Here is a 19,865-nt window from a genome sequence, read left to right as displayed (position 1 = left end):
TCTGGTATACAGCTGGCATTAAATATTTGGTGAGTTAATAAATAAATGAATATTCCCCTAGATCACCAAGAATGGGTGACATCCAATGACCAAGAATTGTCTAGTTAGTTACTTTTCTTGTTATCCAGCAAATCCTTCCATCTTCTCACTCTTCATGGCTGCTCACCTGGTTCTGCCCTTTATTATCTCTTATCTCTTACTTATATTACCATAATTTTTTCCTAAGTCTCTTACTTCCAATTTCTTCTGGGCAATAGACTCTCCACACTGATTCTAGAATACTCGACTTAACATAAACATATGGTCATGCTTGTGGTGTCACATGTCGTTTTTGTTCTTAGAGTTTATTTTCCACAATTCCTGTGATTTATGTATATAAATGGCATCAACAGGAGAAAGAAAAAGAGGTTTTAAGATCGTCATTTTTCACTTCCCTGTAGAATTCTTAGTAATGTCCTATGAACCTCGATATAAAAGCTAGACTCAACATGGCATGGAAGGTTGTTCATGGCCCGGCTCCCTTGCATCCGACCGTCTTAGAGTTAGATAAAGTTCTATCTCGCGAAGCTTCTCACACATGAGCCCCTCCCCGTCAACCTTCATACTTTAGCAACTGTTGAGCTATGCCTTCTCTGTCTTTCTGGCAGGTTCACTGTTCTTTCAAGACCTCGCTGCAATGTCACTACTCTTCCCGCTCTTGCATCTGCTTAGTGCCCACGGCAAAGAACACAATGTATTGTAACAGAGTTGGCCTGTTTACTTCACAAATAGATCGTGAACATCTTGAAAGCAGGACAGTATCTAGTTCATCTTTCAATTCCAGTTTTCAGCTGAGTGGCAGCTCAATAACATTTGTTGAATGAGTGAAAAATTTATCTAGCAACAATAACATTCCTCTTGGGGAAAGTAACTCCTAAAGGATGCCTTTATAAATAATAAATACTTGGCTTTGTCTTGTGTGAAAAAACAGACCTCCCAAACATGTTTATTTTGTCTTAATACCAGAAAGGATATGTTAGCGTGAGAACAAAAGATCCACCAAATATTGTTACAGGAAACATCTCTTACTGCAGCCCTGCTGTGTGCATTGCTACTTTAGAATAGTGTTTTAAAATGTTTTGTAAAATTGCAGCATCTGAAAGAGAGGCCTGGGACTGCGGTGCTTCCAGCGCTGAGTCTGTGGTACTGGCTGCTGCAGGGAGTCCCCTCTGTCACATCTTTCCCATCTGTATAGGCAGCAGCAGGTGGAACTGGAGCTGTTCTGTATGTGGATTAGTCAATCGCTTTTTCTAAAGACTCTGAGACTCAAGTTTACATTTTGTCTTCAGATCTTTATATGAAAATACCACTGTGGATAATGAGGCCGTTGTATGCATAATTTAACTTTAGGAAGCCTAAATTCCACTGCAAGGCAAATTGGTACCTAGAGGCATGCAATTTGCACTGGGATTTCAAGCCCTCCTCCTGTCTTTTGTCCCTGGCGTGGTGTTGCTTTTCTTCTAAATTATTCTCCCTTGCACTTAGAATGCCAGATTCAGAGACTGTAACCAGATTACCATGGTCTCCCTACTTAATAGTGGTTTCAGAAACCCTGTAATGCCTGCTCTGACCAGAGCATAACTTCGAGTTTGGCAAAGCCTAGCGCCAACACTCACAGGCAGTCTTCATCATGAATCGGCTCCTTTGCCTGCCACCTATCTCCTGGAGAGGGGTTAGGACCAGCCGAGCCTGCATCTGTCCAGAGTGGGTGGTGCTGATCCTCCTTTGCTGACTTCACAGCTTGATCTGTCAATCTGTTTAGAGACAGTTAGAGAACTGTCTGTCTGAGTTGCCTTAGGAAGAATGTGGCATCTTGACTGAATCTTCTAGTGACAGACTGCTTTGCTCTTCTCTGGGCTGGAGAAGTTGGCTGTGTTGTCATGGGTACCGATTCCATTTTTCAAAGCCTTGAGAGTAAAGATACGTGTAAATGGATCAAGGGCTCAGGAGAACAACCTGCCAATTGTCTTCTGAAGTTTCATTTATCATCTGACAGGCAGTGTTGATTTTGCAGACAGTGAATAGGGGCTCAGGTGTTAATAAATTCTAGCTCTTCAGAAATTATTTCTTCCAAGTAGCGTGTTTTTATTTAAGATAAACCTTGGAAACATAAAGACTTGTCAATATGTTCACTACAGTCTTATTGGATGATTTTGGTATTTGGGGACCAGGCCAGTCACAGATGATTGGAAAACTTCTTCATGATGCTTAGTAAAGAAACTTAGTCACTTCCAGTGTCAACTAGGAACTAAAGAGGAGAGGGAGAGGAAGTGGGAGAAAAAGAGAAAAGGAAAGGCTAGACAGAGAGATGGCACTTTAGCTCAGTGGTAAAATTGGAGATCAATTTCAGATCAATTTTTAGATCAGGAGATTTAAACCAGGGTTAGGATTCATTGAATATTTAGCTGGGTGAGCAGGAACAAGTCACTGCTTTATTCTTTAAAATAAATATGTTGGGGCCTCCCTGGTGGCGCAGTGGTTAAGAGTCCGCCTGCCGATGCAGGGGATACGGGTTCGTGCCCCGTTCTGGGAGGATCCCATATGCCGCCGAGCGGCTGGGCCCGTGAGCCATGGCCGCTGGGCCTGCGCATCCGGAGCCTGTGCTCCGCAACGGGAGAGGCCACAACAGTGAGAGGCCCACATACCGCAAAAAGAAAAAATAAATAAATAAATAAAAATAAAAATAAAAAAAAAATAAAATAAATATGTTGGACTTGATCATTTATTGATTATCTCCTTGACATCTAACATTCAGGAAATCTTTAATTTGTCCTCTAAACAAGGTAATTGTGATTAGTTTTTAGCTGACTGGGATGTGTAAATTATTCAGAAGCAGGATAGCATGTCCTGGGCAGAGAGAGATCCAAGGTCCCTGCAGCCCCCAAATCAGCTATCATTCTTTGAGTTCTCATAATGCCACAGGAACTGCATCAAGATCCTTAAATGCATTGCCTTTGTTATTCCTTAAAACCATGAGGTGGTTATTAATTCCCCTCTTTTATAGTTTAGGAAATAACTGACTTGCTTCAACTTCCTCACATGAGAAATGGGAGAGCTAGAATTTGAATGTAGGACCTGCATTTTGAATTCTGCTTTATTCTACCTCTGTAACATCCCACTTGCCTACTAGTGACTCCAAAGTTTAGGCCTTGAGGAGATAGGGATCTTCCTGCTACATCCTTGACTCTTCCACAGTTGTATGTTACTAGGAGATGCTAAAAATGTATATATTTTATGTATGTATATATGTATGGTGTGTCATGCTAGGAAGAAAGCATATTTGCATGGCTCATACATGAACACGAATTAAAACAGACATGGCACCTTGCACCAAAAGACAGGATTTAAAAGGCAACAGAGACATGTCTGTTGACTGATGATGTAGAACTTTTTCTCAGTCTAGTTAGCGTGCCTCTTTACTTGTCCCAAGACTGACAGTTGTTTCCTTGTTGGGGCAGTCACTAAGATTTGTTCCTGTTATCAGATCTCCCAGGGCATCCAAGTGCTATCTGAGTTGGAGATTAATGGCATGACAACACCAATGAGAGCTGTGACAGTGATATGTTGCCATAGTGGCTAGAAAATTTCAAAAAGATAAAGAAGTCAATCATCTTATAATATTTTAGTAATATATATTCTCCTAGCATACTAGAGAACCACTTTCATTCTTCAGTGCATCAGTCAAAAAGGATCTTGCTGTGATTTCTGTCAAAGAGTGTTCTTCCTATGTTTGCCTCTAAGAGTTTTATAATGTCTGGCCTTACATTTAGTTCTTTAATCCATTTTGAGTTTGTTTTTGTGTATGGTGTTAGGGAGTGTTCTAATTTCATTCTTTTACATGTAGCTGTCCAGTTTTCTCAAAACTACTTATTGAAGAGGCTGTCCTTTCTCCATTGTATATTCTTTCCTCCTTTGTCAAAGATAAGGTGACCATAGGTGTGTGGGTTTATCTCTGGGCTTTCTATCCTGTCCCATTAATCTATATTTCTGTTTTTGTGCCAATACCATACTGTCTTGATTACTGTAGCTTTGTAGTATAGTCTGAAGTCCAGGAGCCTGATTCCTCCAGCTCCGTTTTTCTTTCTCAAGATTGTTTTGGCTATTCGGGGTCTTTTGTGTTTCCATACAAATTGTGAAATTTTCTGTTCTAGTTCTGTGAAAAATGCCATTGGTAGTTTGATGGGGATTGCATTGAATCTGTAGATTGCTTTGGGTAGTATAGTCATTTTCACAATGTTGATTCTTCCAATTCAGTAACATGGTGTATCTCTCCATCTGTTTGTATCATCTTAATTTCTTTCATCAGTGTCTTATAGTTTTCTGCATACAGGTCTTTTGTTTCCTTAGGTAGGTTTATTCCTAGATATTTTATTCATTTTGTTGCAGTGGTAAATGGGAGTGTTTTCTTAATTTCACTTTCAGATTTTTCATCATTAGTGTATAGGAATGCAAGAGATTTCTGTGCATTAATTTTGTATCCTGCAGCTTTACCAAATTCATTGATTAGCTCTAGTAGTTTTCTGGTGGTATCTTTAGGATTCTTTATGTATAGTATCATGTCATCTGCAAACAGTGACAGCTTTACTTCTTCTTTTCCGATTTGGATTTCTTTTATTTCTTTTTCTTCTCTGATTGCTGTGGCTAAAACTTCCAAAATTATGTTGAATAATAGTAGTAAGAGTGGGCAACCTTGTCTTCTTCTTGATCTTAGAGGAAATGCTTTCAGTTTTTCACCATTGAGAACAATGTTGGCTGTTGGTTTGTCATATATGGCCTTTATTATGTTGAGGAAAGTTCCCTCTATGCCTACTATCTGGAGGGTTTTTATCATAAAAGGGTGTTGAATTTTGTTAAAAGCTTTTTCTGCATCTATTGAGATGATCATATGGTTTTTCCCCTTCAATTTGTTAATATGTTTTATCACATTGATTGATTTGCATATATTGAAGTATCCTTGCATTCCTGGGATAAACCCCACTATATAATGCTGTATGATCCTTTTAATGTCCTGTTGGATTCTGCTTGCTAGTATTTTGTGAGGATTTTTGCATCTATGTTCATCAGTGATACTGGCCTATAGTTTTCTTTCTTTGTGACATCTTTGTCTGGGCTTAGTATCAGGGTGATGGTGGCCTCGTAGATGAGTTTCTGAGTGTTCCTCCCTCTGCTATATTTTGGAAGAGTTTGGAAAGGATAGGTGTTAGCTCTTTTCTAAATGTTTGAAAGAATTCGCCTATGAAGCCATCTGGTCCTGGGCTTTTGTTTGTTGGAAGTTTTTTTTTTTTTTTTGTGGTACGCGGGCCTCTCACTGCTGCGGCCTCTCCCGCTGCGGAGCACAGGCCCCAGACGTGCAGGCCCAGCAGCCATGGCCCACGGGCCCAGCCGCCCTGTGGCACACGGGATCCCCCTGGACCGGGGCACAAACTCGTGCCCCCTGCATCGGCAGGCAGACTCCCAACCACCTCGCCACCAGGGAAGCCCCTGTTGGAAGATTTTTAACCACAGTCTCAAGTTCAGTGCTTGTGATTGGTCTGTTTATATCTTCTATTTCTTCCTGGTTCAGTGTCAGAAAGTCATGCTTTTCTAAGAATGTGTAAATTTCTTCCAGGTTGTGCATTTTATTGGCATATAGTTGCTTGCAGTAATCTCTCATGATCCATTGTTTTTCTGCAGTGTCAGTTGTTACTTCTCCTTTTTCATTTCTAATTCTATTGATTTGAGTCTTCTCCCTTTTTTTCTTGATGAGTCTGGCTAATGGTTTATCAATTTTGTTTATCTTCTCAGAAAACCAGCTTTTAATTTTATTGATCTTTGCTATTGTTTCCTTCATTTCTTTTTCTTTTATTTCTTATCTGATTTTCTGATTTCTTTCCTTCTGCTAACTTTGGGTGTTTTTTGTTCTTCTTTCTCTAATTCCTTTAGGTGTAAGGTTAAGGCTGTTTATGTGAGATGTTTTTTGTTTCTTGAGGTGCAATTGTATTGCTATGAACTTCCCTCTTAGAACTGCTTTTGCTCCATCTCATAGGTTTTGGGTCATCGTGTTTTCATTATCATTTGTTTCTAGAAATTTTTTGATTTCCTCTTTGATTTCTTCAGTGATCTCTTGGTTATTTAGTAGTGTATTGTTTAGCTTCCATGTGTTTGTATTTTTTACAGAGTTTTTCCTGTAATTGACATCTAGTCTCATAGAATCGTGGTTGAAAAAGATACTTGTTACCATTTCTATTTTCTTAAATTTGCCAAGGCTCGATTTGTGACTCAAGATATGATCTATCCTGGAGAATGTTCCATAAGCACTTGAGAAGAAAGTGTGATCTGCTCTTTTTGATGGAATGTCCTATAAATATCAGTTAAGTCCATCTTGTTTAATGTATCATTTAAAGCTTGTGTTTCCTTATTTATTTTCATTTTGGATGATCTGTCTATTGGTGAAAGTGTGGGGTTAAAGTTCCATACTATGATTGTGTTACTGTTGATTTCCCCTTTTATGGCTGCTACCATTTGCCTTATGTATTGAGGTGCTCCTATGTTGGGTGTGTAAATATTTACAATTGTTCTATCTTCTTCTTGGATTGCTCCCTTGATCATTATGTAGTGTCCTTCTTTGTCTCTTGTAATAGTCTTTATTTTAAAATCTATTATGTCTGATAGGAGAATTGCTACTCCAGCTTTCTTTTGATTTCCATTTGCATCGAATGTCTTTTTCCATCCCCTCACTTTCAGTACGTATGTGTCCCTAGGTCTGAAGTGGGTGTCTTGTAGACAGCATATATACGGGTCTTGTTTCTGTATTCATTCAGCCAGTCTATATCTTTTGGTTGGAGCATTTAATCCATTTACATTTAAGGTAATTATTGATATGTATGTTTCTATTACCATTTTCTTAATTGTTTTGGGTTTGTTATTGTAGGTCTTTTCCTTCTATTGTGTTTCCTGCCTAGAGAATTTCCTTTAGTATTTGCCATAAAGCCAGTTTGGTGGTACTGAATTCTCTTAGCTTTTGCTTGTCTGTAAAGTTTTTAATTTCTCCATCGAATCTGAATGAGATCCTTGCTGGGTAGAGTAATCTTGGTTGTAGGTTTTTCTCTTTCATCACTTTAAATATGTCCTGCCACTCCCTTTTAGCTTGCAGAGTTTCTGCTGAAAGATTAGCTGTTAACCTTATGGAGATTACCTTGTATGTTATTTGTTGTTTTTCCATTGCTGCTTTTAGTATTTTTCCTTTGTATTGAATTTTTGATAGATTGATTAATATGTGTCTTGGCATGTTTCTCCTTGGATTTATCCTGTATGGGACTCTCTGCACTTCCTGGACTTGATTGACTATTTCCTTTGCTATGTTAAGGATGTTTTTAACTATAATCTCTTCAGGTATTTTCTCATTCCCTTTCTTTTTCTCTTCTTCTTCTGGGACCCCTGTACGTTGAATGTTGGTGCAGTTAATGTTTTCCCAGAGGTCTCTGAGACTATCGTCTATTCTTTTCATTCTTTTATATTTATTCTGCTCTGTGGTATTCATTTACACTATTTTATCTTCCAGGTCACTTATCCGTTCTTCTGCCTCAGTTATTCTGCTATTGATCCCTTCTAGAGAATATTTAATTTCATGTATTGTGTTGTTCATCATTGTTTGTTTGCTCTTTAGTTCTTCTATGTCCTTGTTAAACGTTTCTTGTATTTTCTCCATTCTATTTCCAAGATTTTGGATCATCTTTACTATCATTACTTTGAGTTCTTTTTCAGGTAGACTGCCTATTTCCTCTTCATTTGTTTGGTCTGATGGGTTTATACCTTGCTCCTTCATCTGCTCTGTGTTTCTCTGTCTCCTCATTTTGCTTAACTTACTGTGTTTCGGGTTTGCTTTTTGCAGGCTGCTTGTTTGTAGTTCTTGTTGTTTTTGGTGTCTGCCCCCAGTGGCTAAAATTGGTTCAGTGGGTTGTGTAGGCTTCCTGGTGGAGGGGACTGGTGACTGTGTTCTCATAGGTGAGGCTGGATCTTGTCTTTCTTTTGGGCAGGACTGCATCCGGTGGTGTGTCTTGGAGTGTCTGTTACCTTATTATGATTTTAGGTAACCTCTCAGCTCATGTGTGGGGTTGTGTTCCTGTCTTGCTAGTTGTTTGGCATAGGGTGTCCAGCACTGTAGCTTGCTGGTCATTGAGTGAGCTGGGTATTAGCATTGAGATGGAGATCTCTGGGAGAGCTTTTGCTGTTTGATATTACATGGAGCTGAGAGTTCTCTGGTGGACCAATGTCCTGAACTTGGCTCTCCCACCTCAGAGGCACAGGCCTGACACCCGGCTGGAGCACGAAGCCCCTGTCAGCCACATGGCTCAGAAGAAAAGGGGAGAAAAAAAGAAAGGAAAAATGAAAATAAATAAAATTAAATGAAGTTATTAAAATGCAAAATTTTAAAAATTACTTAAAATAAAACAATTAGAAAGTAATTAAAAAAAGAGAAAAAAAACTGACAGAGAGAACCCTAGGACAAATGGTAAAAGCAAAGCTATACAGACAAAATCACACAAAGAAGCATACACATATGCACTCACAAAAAGAGAAAAAGGAAAATAAAATATATATCTATATATATCTGTATTAAAAAAATGAAGAGAGTAACCAAATCAATAAACAAATGTACCAATGATAATAAACTCTAAATAATAAACTAAGATAAACATAAAACCAGAAACCAATTAGATTCAGATAGCAAAGCAGAAGTCTACAGTTGCTCCCGAAGTCCACTGCCTCAATTTTTGTATGATTTGTTGTGTATTCAGGTATTTCACAGATGCAGGGTACATCAAATTGATTGTGGAGATTTAATCCTCTGCTCCTGAGGCCGCTGGGAGAAATTTCCCTTTCTCTTCTTTATTCGCACAGCTCCTGGGGTTCAGCTTTGGATTTGGCCCCGCCTCTGTGTGTAGGTCACCTGAGGGCCTCTATTCTTAGCTCAGATAGGACAGGGTTAAAGTAGTGGCTGATTCAGGTGCTCTGGCTCACTCAGGCCACGGAGGAGGGAGAGGTATGGAATGCGGGGTGAGCGCGCGGAGGCAGAGGCAAACATGTCATTACAACAGCCTGAGGTGTGCCGTGTATTCTCCTGGGGAAGTTGTCCCTGGATCACGGAAACTTGGCAGTGGTGGGCTGCACAGACTCTCAGGAGGGGAAGTGTGGATAGTGATCTGTGCTTGCACACAGGCTTCTTGGTTGCTGCAGCAGCAACCTTTCCATTTCATGCCAGTCTCTGGTGTCTGCACTGATATCCGCGGCTCACGCCCGTCTCTGGAGCTCATATTGGCAGTGCTCTGAATCCCCTCTCCTCGTGCACCCTGAAACAATCATCCCTTGCCTCTTAGGCAGTTCCAGACTTTTTCCCGGACTCCCTCCTGGCTAACTGTGGCACACTAGCCCCCTTCAGGCTGTGTTCATGCAGCCAGCCCCAGTCTTCTCCCTGGGATCTGACCTCCGAAGCCAGAGCCTCATCTCCCATCCTCCACCCATCCTGACTGGTGAGTAGACAAGCATCTCAGGGTGGTGAGTCCTGGTTGGCACCAATCCTCTGTGTGGGAATCTCTCCACTTTGCCCTCTGCACCTGTATTGCTGTACTCTCCTCCGTGACTCTGAAGCTTCCCCCCACCCCCGTCTCTGCCAGTTAAGGGGCCTACTTGTGTGTGGAAACGTTTCCTCCTTCACAGCTCCCTCCCAGTGGTGCATGTTCCATCCCTATTCTGTTGTCTGTTTTTTCTTTTATCTTTTGCCCTACCCAGGTACGTGGGGAGTTTCTTGCCTTTTCGGAAGTCTGAGGTCTTCTGCCTGCATTCCGTAGGTGTTCTGTAGTTGTTCCACATGTAGCTGTATTTCTGATGTATTTGTGATGAGGAAGGTGATCTCCACGTCTCATTCCTCTGCCATCTTGAAGGTCTCCCCGTTAATCCATTTTGAGTTTATTTTTGCATATGGTGTTAGGGTGTGTTCTAGTTTCATTCTTTTACATGTAGCTGTCCTGTTTTCCCAGCACCACTTATTGAAGAGACTGTCTTTTATCTCTTGTATATTCTTGCCTCCTTTTTCATAGATTAGGTGACCATAGGTGTGTGGGTTTATCTCTGAACTTTCTATCCTGTTCTATTGATCTGTATTTCTGTTTTTGTGCCAGTACTATGCTGTTTTGATTACTGTAGCTCTGTAGTGTAGTCTGAAGTCAGGGAGCCTGATTCCTCCAGCTCCGTTTTTCTTTCTCAAGATTGCTTTGGCTATTTGTTGTCTTTTGTGTTTTCATACAAATTGTAAAATTTTTTGTTCCAATTCTGTGAAAAATGCCATTGGTAATTTGGTAGGGATTGCATTGAATCTGTAGATTGCTTTGGGTAGTATAGTAATTTTCACAATATTGATTCTTCCGATCCAAGAACATGGTATATCTCTCCATTCTTATTGCTTAATATGAAAGCTTTCCAATTAGTTGCATACACATTTACAATTGTTATGGATCATTGGAGAACTGACCCACCCATTTATCATTCTGTAATATCCCTCAAATTTTTCTGCTTTTGAACTCCATCTGCCTGACTTTAATATGATGACACTAGTTTTCATTGGTTATTGTTTGTGTTTTCACCCATTTACTTTTTTTTTTTTTTTTTTTTTTGCGGTACACGGGCCTCTCACTGTTGTGGCCTCTCCCGTTGCGGGGCACAGGCTCCGGACGCACAGGCTCAGCGGCCATGGCTCACGGCCCAGCCGCTCCGCGGCATGTGGGATCTTCCTGGACGGGGGCACGAACCCGTGTCCCCTGCATCGGCAGGTGGACTCAACCACTGCGCCACCAGGGAAGTCCCCATTTACTTTTAACCTATATATAAATTTTATGTTTAAAGTGAACTTCTTTTAGGTAGCATGTAATTGGGTCTTGCTTTTATATCTAATTTGATAATCTTTACCTTCTAATTTATATTTCCATTTCCTTTGTTGTCTTATTACTTTTAGCTCCTTGTTTCATTATTTTCATTGTTGCTTTACCAGTATTTTGTGGTTTGTAGTGTATTCCTTTAACTTTCACTGTCTACCTACAAATGATATTATACCACTTCATACATAGTATAAGAACAGTACACAGTCCACTTTCATTTCTCCCCTCTTAGCCTTTATGCTGTCATTATCAAACATTTTATTTCTAGATATATGATAAACCTCATAATACTTTGCTATTGTTTTTGCTTTAAACAATTCATTATATTTTGAATATTTAAATAAAAAGAAAAAGTCTTTATATTTACCCACATAATTGCTAGTTCCAGTGGCCCATATTCCTTTGTGTAGACCCAGATTTCTGGTTAGTATTTTTCTTCTGCCTGAAGGTCATCTTTTATTATTTTTTGTGATGCAGCTCTGCAGCTGATGAATTCTCTTAGCTATTGTATGTCTGAAAATGGCTTTATTGCACCTTTGTTTTCAAAAGGTATTTTTGCTGAGTAAAGAATTTTAGTTTAACTGTTTTTGTTTCTTTCTCTTTGTTTTTGTTTTTTTTTTTCCTTTCACTTTCTTAAAGATCTGCTCTACTGGCATTGAAATTCTACTGTTTCTGACAAGAATCCTGCTGTGACTCTTATCTTTATTGTTCAGTACATAATGTATGTTTTCCCACTGGACATTTATAAGATTTTCTGTTTATTGTGTTATTTTAGAAAGTTGATTATGATATGCCTATATATGATCCTCTTCATCTTTCTTATGCTTGGAATTTGTTAAGCTTCATGGTACTGTGGCTTTATAGTTTTCATCAAAATTTAAAAAAATTGGCTATTATATTAAAAATTGTTTTTTCTGTCCTTCTCTTCTTGGGGAACTCCAATTACTTCTATATTGGTTATAATCCTGATATGCAGTTTGAAATGTTCTCATACTTTTTTAATGCTCAGTTCTTTCCTTTTCCTTTAAAAAATATTTTCCTATTTTGATAGTTTCTACTGCTACATATTCAAGTACTCTACTTTTTTCTTCTGACATGTCTAATGTATCTTTAATTCCATCCAGGGCATTTATTAATCTCAAACGTTGTGATGTTCATTTAATTTGTTTCCCATTTCTCAGGGATCAGTTTCCTTCTTTGCCAGATTTCTAAGATACTGATCAATGTTGTTTCACATATTTTTAAAATTGAAGTATTTTACATTTTGACCGGGATCAGATATCTCTCATCACATTTAATTTGTGACTTTTGCCAAATGACTTAAATTCTCTAACCCTCATTTTTTTTCTTTCAAATAGTGTGGAAAATTATACTTGCTTCAAAGAATTATTTTTTTTAATAAGGTAGTCCCTAAAGACAACTTAGTGTATTTTCTGATACATATTATTTAGTAAAGGCTAGTATTTTTAAAGTTAGGAAGTGATTCTTGGAGTCATTTTAGGCATTGGCACCTTGTTCTATGGGATCAGTTAATTGGAAGGAAGACCCTAGACTAAGAGAAAGCATACAGGCAACATAGTATGGGAAATAAGCAAGAGCTAAACAGGGTGTCAGATTATTTGGATCCTGGGCATTTAGACTCTTGTCCCAGAAGCAAAATTGGAGTGGGGATAGCACATAGGACTACAAACCCAGTACATCGGCTGAGACTCAGTGGTAAGACAGCAGAAGCTACAAGGGCCAGATGGATGCCCTTCATTTACCATAGGTAGCCTGAATGTCATTCCTAATTTGCCTGTGGAAAGGCTGACTCAGCAGTAGGTGGGCCTGAGCTTTTAATTTGAAGATACTTGGGGCTACAGTTAAGAAAGTCTGAAAAAGGCAGGGATTAAAAATAATCTCTCTTTTTTAAAATCTATCTTTCATCTTCATTAATACAATTTTCCTTCACTATTGTAATAATCTTCCAGGCAATGACACCCCAAATTGGTTAGCTTTGGAGGAGGCAGAGATATGAGTTACATTATGGAGATTTAGGGACCATCATCTTCCAGATCTCAAAGCAATTATGCCTTAGGTAGACTGCAAACCAAATGCAGTTGCCTTGTGTACCTTTCTTTGTGTCCACATGATGGCTAACATTTACTAGATATGTTCTCTTACATAGACCAAAGTATACGACATGCAAATAGCCATATGGTATGTTGATTATCTAGGGCTACCATAACAAAATACTGTAGACTGGGTGGCTTAAACAGCAGAAATTTATTTTCTCACAGTTCTGGAAACTGGAAGTCTAAGATCAAGTTGTTGGAAAGTTTGGTCTCTCAAGAGGACTCTCCTTGGCTTAAAGATGGCTAATGTCTTGCTGTGTCCTCACATGGTTCTTTCTTTGTGTATGCTTCTGATGCCTCTTCCTCTTCTTATAAGGACACTGGTTTTATTGGAATAGGGACTCACCCCTCTGACCTCATTTAACCTTCATTACCTCCTTAAAGGCTCTATTTCCAATACAGTCACATTGGGGGTTAGGGCTTCAAGCCCTTCAATCTTGTTTTTTTGTTTTTTACAGGAATCAGCATTCTAGCTCAGAAGTTCATGAAGAGAACACTTGCTAGAAGGAGAAGGGTCATTTTCTTCACTAGTATTTTGTTGTTGTTGTTGTTGTTTTTGCGGTCTGAGGGCCTCTCACTGTTGTGGCCTCTCCCATTGCAGAGCACAGGCTCTGGATGTGCAGGCCCAGCGGCCATGGCTCACAGGCCCAGCCGCTCTGTGGCATGTGGGATCTTCCCGGACCTGGGCACGAACCCGTGTCCCCTGCATCGGCAGGTGGACTCTCAACCACTGCGCCACTAGTATTTTAAGCTAGAATTCTCTTTGGGTGTTTCTCATGTGTGTGTCCTGAAGGGGTGAGACCTTCAGCCTCGCCCCTTATTGATTAGAGAAGCATTCTAGACTCAGGAGTTAAGTCCATGTTTTTTTACTATTTGGTTGGCCAATGTCTCTAACATCCATGAATGAAGAGCAAAGTGGTTTATAGGCCACCACTCCTGCGGGCTCTTGTCAGGTCTGTGAATGGATTGAGCAAGCGTTGCTCAATTTCTCTGTACCTCACCATGAATGTAGGGTTTGGGGCCTGTAGCTGCCTTGGAGTGATTTCAGGAGGTTTCACTGTGTCCAATCATCTCTTATTCTCACACAGAGCTTCCATGATGCCTGGCACATCATTGCTCAATAAAATCATTTGAATAAATGAAAGAACAGATGACACCTATTCAAGTGCCCATGCTGGAGGAGAATGTGTGGGTGCATACTAGAGGTTGATGAGCCAGGAATTTAAAGTTAGAATTTATTTATCCCTGCAGATTGCTTTATCACTGCCTTGAAATTCCATAGATTCCTTTGTTTATGGTACTTTTTTGTAACCGATCTGTTTTAAGAAGTGAAAGAAATTCATACAGACTGAAAATTGGAGCCATTTTCTGCACACTTTCCCTCGCCCTAAGAGGCATAGATATAAAACAGAGTGAAGGATAAAATGATTGGATAGCTGAGGGCCATGCAGTCCCAGAGATAGCTGTTCCAGGAGAATGGAAGGAAATGTCAGCTCTTTCCATTTTTACGGAGGTATTTTTAGAGTGGCTTCTTTTCTCCTTGGCTGGTGTCAGGGTGCTGCCTTCTTATTGTGGAGCTGAATTCTACTGAAAAATAAGCTTTTTAAAAAACAGTTATTCCTATCAGAGAAGAATATGTTACTTCTATATCCATCATACTCTCTTATGAATATCTCACCTTTTCTGGGAGTTTAATTAATTAACATTTCTGTTGCAAATGTTTTTCTTTCTTTTGTCTCAATCATCTACAATAAAGGTAAGTGATTGCTTAGTTGTTTTTTTTTGTTTTTGTTTTTGTTTTAATAAGAATGATTTGAAATTACATTTTAGGGACACATTATTAGTTTGGGACAGATTGAAATAGAAGACCTCCTGAACAGGAGTTAGAGAGTTCATCATATATATTTCTAGAGCAAAGGCAAGGCCATTTTTAGATCTCTTGTCACATCAAGAGTGATCTAAAGAATGAGACTAAATTTATTTGACCATGTAGGATAATCTGTCTTATTCCTTTACAGTAACCCCTCAGGTACATGACATTTTGGACTCCAAGACCAAATGTCTAATGTGCCTTCACCTTGGCAATGTCACTTACATCTCCTTCCAAATCTTTCCTGACATGTCATCAGGTAAACTAGACTTCTGGAAGCCAAGATTGCTGACCATGGAAGCCTCACTGTGGGCAACCCCCTATAGGAAGTTGGAGATCTGTGCTCTTGGCTTCTGGTTCTATAGGACCTGGGTCTCTACAGCTATGGACCAAGGCCTCCACCAACAGGTTTTTGACACCCAGAGTGTACCTGAGTTACATTTCCCTCAGTGTTCATTTGTTCTGTTTCTCCCATTTTCCTGTTGATATTTCTTTACAGCTATGAAATTTGGGGACTATTATTATTTTCCGCATACGAGATTGTTTCCTAAATATGCATCTGTAGTTGAGGAACACCTTAATAGGAAAGCCCAGTTCTGGCACCATTATTTAAAGACAGTACTTCCCAGGACTAACATATTTTATATTTTGTTCCATAAGAGTAAATGGTAGTGGTAAAAGAAAAATTTGAAAATTCTGAAAAAAGAATTGAAAGAGAAGTGTCATGTATAATTATGTTTAGGCATACAACTTTTACACTGTTGCTAATGTTTTGCTACATTTTCAATCATTTTCCCCTACTTACCTTCATTTTTTCATAATCATAAATATATAATACACTAATATTATTTTAATACATCTAACATTATATTATAATCAGGTTATCAGATACTTCATAAATATCACTTATCATAACTGCATAAAATCCCACTGTGTGACTCCAATGTAATTTATTTAATGATTCCATTATTGGAAATGTGTGTGGTTTTAACATTTCTGCTCATATAGATACTATGACAGTACATATCTTTGGACAAAACATTTTTCCATATTTAGGTTACTTTTCTCTATACACATTCCATGTAGAATTGCTAGGTTAAAAATTAGAAACATTTTGAAGCCTTTTGATAAATAATGCTTTTCTAATCTCTTGTCATGTTATAGGCACAAGATCCTTGACTACAGTTGCAAGTTTAACAATCTGGCTTCTTAAGTAGTCAATCTAATATACACCAAGTTAACATCTGAAGTATAACAAGGTACATTGGGATTCTTAGCATAATGTATCTTTCTCTTAAAATGGCATTGTTGATGACCTTCAGCAGATGTGATTGAGGGAATGAGTCTTATGTCCACTCCTCCATTGAACATCCTGGCTCTGACCATGAACCAGTCCAATCTGTGTTTTTTACTGAACAATATCCGAAGCTTGTTTCTGTTGTCTCCTGGCTTTTGTATTTACTGCAGAGTAATCTCATTATCTGCAGTGGTTAGATATGTACAACAGAATCGACTGTATGCTTAAATGGCTTTAAAACTGAGCCCATTTCTGTTTATTGCTGTCCTAGGGATTCAGCTCTGTCTCAATGCAGATATGGCAAAACCCTTACTATCATGACCTGTGCCCAGGACTACCGGCTGGACCTGGTCACTCTTTGTTCATGCTTTGGCCTCCAACACCTCCCTCTCCTTTCACTTATTCCCTTCTCTCCTCTTATTCTTGGCCTGGCACTTATGCAAGTAGAGGTGATTTTATAGCTTCCCTGAGCTTTTCATGAAAAGGGAACCATTTCCAGACTGAATGCTATTTTTACCAGCCTCTGAATTATGTAAAAGGCTTTGGTTCTCTGATACTTTCCGGACCACATTATTAACATTCCCCTATGTTACAGACCCATGGGTTTGATTTTAACTCAGCATTTCCTAAACTATGCTCGTATGGAACTGAAATTTCAATGGGAGCCAGGAATAAAGGTTCCCATGGTCAAATGTGCTTCCAAAATTTCCATCTTGAAGATTCGCATTCACATTACCATATCCAAAGGGTTGGAGACATCAGGAGGAAAGAAAACATTTTCACCTAGTCATTCCCAACTGAAGACCTGTTTTTGTTTTTTTTTTTTGTTTGTTTTTGTTTCTCTCTCTCTTCTTATGTTTTATAACTATCCCTAGAGTAATTTTTCCTGAAAACCTTTTTGGAAAAATCTGCTTTGATCATTCAAGCTGTTTATGGATGTAGCTGAAAATAAATGTTCCCCACAATCAGAGCTGAAATGTGTACATACTGCTGTTCGGCCCTATCAGAACTCTTCAGACATTTGGACAATATAATCTCTATGCAGTACTGCCTGACTGCAGTGCAGAAGGGAGAAAGCTGGACGTGGGGAGGGCACGGGAGCGAGAGCAGACAGAGGCCTGGGCCTGTGACCTCCATGCTGCTCTGTTGGCTCAGAGCCAATGCCTACCTAAGGCTGAGAAGTACGTGAGTTTCATGGGCAATTGTTTGCCCAATGATAAGAATGGTTGAGGTTTGATTTATCTGAACAGCGTTACTATAAAGTTGTCTGTCACCCAAAGGGAATCATAAGGATGCTTTAAGTACTAGAGAGGGCTCACTGATTTCTTTGGAGCCGTAGTGCTCCTTTCATAGCTGGGGAATTACTTTGCTGTGAAATAGAATTTTAGTTGGATGCAAAATTAATCAGCTTTCACAGCTCTAATTTTTGACTAGGATACTGTGTCAGTGTGTTTGGTACATGCTGAGTTTGAGCCTAGAAACCTACGCCTTGCATTTGTGTAACATCATGACACTACCACCTGCCTATCAGATGCCACAGGGAACAGAGGACTGGGGAGCCAACAGTTTCTCTTCTGCCACTCTGGCTCTTCCTCGCAGCTTAGATCCAGGGATGCTCTGGAAGGGACAGTAGTGGCTGCCTACTCCAACCCTCTGCCCAGTAGAAGAAATCCCTTTAAACACCCATGATTAGAGGCCAGTCTCCCCTGTGCTTGCATATACCTGCAATGATGGGGATCCACCACCTTACAAGGCAGACCAGTGGTATATTTTGAATCACATCTAGGCTTTGCCGAATTTTTTCTTTCCTGGATAAGCCAAAAAGAGGCAGATTCCATGTTGCCTTAGCTCTGTACTGGCATGAGATCAATACCACAGAGACAGTTACTTTTCTTATCTTTGATGTGATTGATTTGTGATATTTTGATCTTGGATGCTTGGGAAGGCCATTTATAGAGAAAAACTGACTTTTGTGATCTGACACTATCTGCCAAAACCCAGTCTCTTTAGGCAATTTTAAATTAGTAGGATATGTATGTCTTCACAAAAAACAGGATTAGGCAAACATAGGCATTTATATTTGGTGCAGTATCCTCACCCTAACAAAAAAAAAAGAAGAAGAAAAAGAAGACTGTTTTTCTTCTTATATAGGCAATCATACAGAAAGGATCAACAATTAGGTTCTTTAACATAATTTTTTTTTCAAAATCCTACTTGCATAAGGGAAACAGTCTGTTTACAAAGAAGCTTTCAGTTTTGTAGTAAAATATAATGGGAAGAACATTCTCAGATGTGTTTATTGATGTGATATATTCCTGCCTTTGCTTCTAGAGTAGGTTAGATGGTCTGTGGCAATGAGGGAGAGAAGGTGAGTGAATCACGGCCCCTGCCCTCAAGGAGCTCACGATCTCCCTGGTGGGGAGCAGGAATGACAAACACCCACCAAAATAGCTGTCACTCAAGACAGAGAGTGATGCATGTTATAATAAAGAAATCAGCCAAATGAGGAAGCAGGGAGGAGGCCAAGGTTAAAGCCACGTGGGAGGATTGGGGAAGAGTGTACAACTGAACTGACGCTGACTTGTGTGTGGGGAAATGGATGGGATTTCAAAAGGCAGAGCTTAATGGGAGAGCATTGCCACATGGAGGCATCTTCCTAGAACATCTCCCAGTTTGGGAGATGGGAGCTTTCCAATCTCTGCAGTCAACATTCTCCAAGGACATTTTCCACTGTATTGTGCCTGATCACTGTCTCCAGAACTAAGGTTTGAGGGATTTGTGTGCTTACGTTATTGGTAGGATAGGTTTTCTTCGTTAAAGATTTTTTTTATGTGGGCCATTTTTAAAGTCTTTATTGAATTTGTTGCAATATCAGTATTGCTTGTTTTATGCTTTGGTTTTTTGGCTGTGAGGCATGTGGGATCTTAGCTCCCCGACCAGGGATCGAACTGGTACCCCCCTCACTGGAAGGCAAAGTCTTAACAACTGGACCGCCAGGGAAGTCCCTTTTTTTTTTTTTTAAGTTGCGGCATGTGGGATCTAGTTCCCTGACCAGGGATTGAACCCGGGCCCCCTGCATTGGGAGTGCAGAGTCTTAACCACTGGACCACCAGGGAAGTCCTGGATTGGTAGGATAGTTTTAAATATCTCATAACATTGCAATTTGAGTTCCTGGGCTGTTCTCTCACCTGCTCAGAATATTCACAGGTAGGCCCTCCTGGTTCATATCTACCCCCTGCATTGACTCTTAATTTGGGGTAGAGTCTCAGTCTGTTTCCCTTTGTGGAATAGTGTCTTGACCAAGACAAGAGGGGGAAAAGAAAAACAACAACAGACCTTTGGATGGCTCCAATCAACCTGCCTTGCTGAAAACACTAGGAGAAGGAACCAGGAGAGGGAGGATGGGCCTATCGATCTGTGAGTGCAAACAACAGTTCCTCCATGGCAAATAGAATGTGTAAATAAGAGTAATAATCTCTCCATGTGGAAATTCTCAGTGGGCATTCATATTCATTTGTTATTTTTCCCCCAAAGCATGCTGTGTATTAGGACTTGCCCTTTCAAAGTTCACAGGCTGGTGCAGAGGAGAGAAACGTGTAAACTACCATTTACAATGCAGTGTGGTAAGGGCTGTG

General features: G+C 39.7%; 1 protein-coding gene and 1 non-coding gene across 5 annotated transcripts in view; one reads left to right on the top strand and one right to left on the bottom strand.

The window, feature by feature from the left end:
* Positions 1-19,865, top strand: part of NRG3 (neuregulin 3) — a 1,101,798-nt gene that overhangs the window by 441,550 nt on the left and 640,383 nt on the right. The window lies entirely within an intron of this gene.
* On the bottom strand, positions 19,274-19,346 carry TRNAG-CCC (transfer RNA glycine (anticodon CCC)). Its single transcript has one exon. It is a non-coding gene; the product is annotated as a tRNA-Gly (tRNA).

This window comes from Mesoplodon densirostris, chromosome 1 (assembly GCF_025265405.1).
Source record: "Mesoplodon densirostris isolate mMesDen1 chromosome 1, mMesDen1 primary haplotype, whole genome shotgun sequence".
Lineage (NCBI taxonomy): Eukaryota > Metazoa > Chordata > Mammalia > Artiodactyla > Ziphiidae > Mesoplodon > Mesoplodon densirostris.
The sequence above is the reverse complement of the archived record's forward strand: the minus strand, read 5'-3'. Positions and strand labels throughout refer to the sequence as shown.